Genomic DNA, 1037 nt, shown 5'->3' on the forward strand with positions numbered 1-1037 from the left:
GAAAAACCAAAATTAAAAAGATAAGAAAAAAAAAAGAGAAAAATCCATTGGGTGTTTGAGCGATATATGTGTGTGGTGGATACATAATTTGGTTATTACAGTTTCGCTTTCTGGTCCCCAAAAGTTTTATCCTATCTGTCCTCCTCCTCCCGGATCTGCTTCTCTTTTCTCTCTCATCAATAATTGAGTATATGCATGCATGTCAGACATCATTTAAGAGGGGTAACCCAAATCTAATTCATTTTTTAATTTAAAGGTAAAACTAATTATAACGACTTGTTACAAGCTTGTGATTTCATTAAAGAATGGCTGCGAGCTCCTATGCCTAATTGCATTTTTCAAGTTTTTCAATTCCCCCTCCAACAAAACAACTAGCTAGCTTTCATCATGGGAATTAAGTATAATTTAACAATTTTGTAAGATTAACTAAATTTTAGTTAAATTAAAATATATGCCTTTATATATTTTTTCCTCTTACTAATTAAATTACGTTGAATTTTTATTTTTGAATTTACTATTTTATCGGAATAGACAGTTTTATAATCGAAGAGAGTAGGCTTGTATTTACTATCCAAATCTACCGTTGGATTTCTGTAAAAGTAATCATCTATACAAAAAGGTTTTACGGTATAATTTAGTTTTAAAGTATTATATATGTTAAGTACGATTTTGGTTGTTAAGGTATAAATTGAAAATTTTCTTCGTATCAATTTTTTTTTATACAAAATTGTCCCTAAGATTTAACTTGATTTTAAAATCGTCGCGAAAGTAGAGGTAGAGATAAATCGTAAGAGCAACTCTAACGCTGAGCGCCCTTTTTACTTTTTCTGACACATTTGAGTCCCTAGCAGTTGGAGAGAAGTGGAGTTGGTCCCTACACAGTTTTTAATAGAACTAAGTCTCTCTCGATGAAGACTTGGTATAGCCAATAATAATTTGTCATTTGTCAAATTATTATTTAAATAAATAATTATACAAACTTTTAATTAATTATATTAAATAATTATATTATAATAAATACTTATATTAAATATTAA

This window comes from Arachis ipaensis, chromosome B06 (genome assembly GCF_000816755.2).
Source record: "Arachis ipaensis cultivar K30076 chromosome B06, Araip1.1, whole genome shotgun sequence".
NCBI classification, from domain to species: Eukaryota; Viridiplantae; Streptophyta; class Magnoliopsida; order Fabales; family Fabaceae; genus Arachis; species Arachis ipaensis.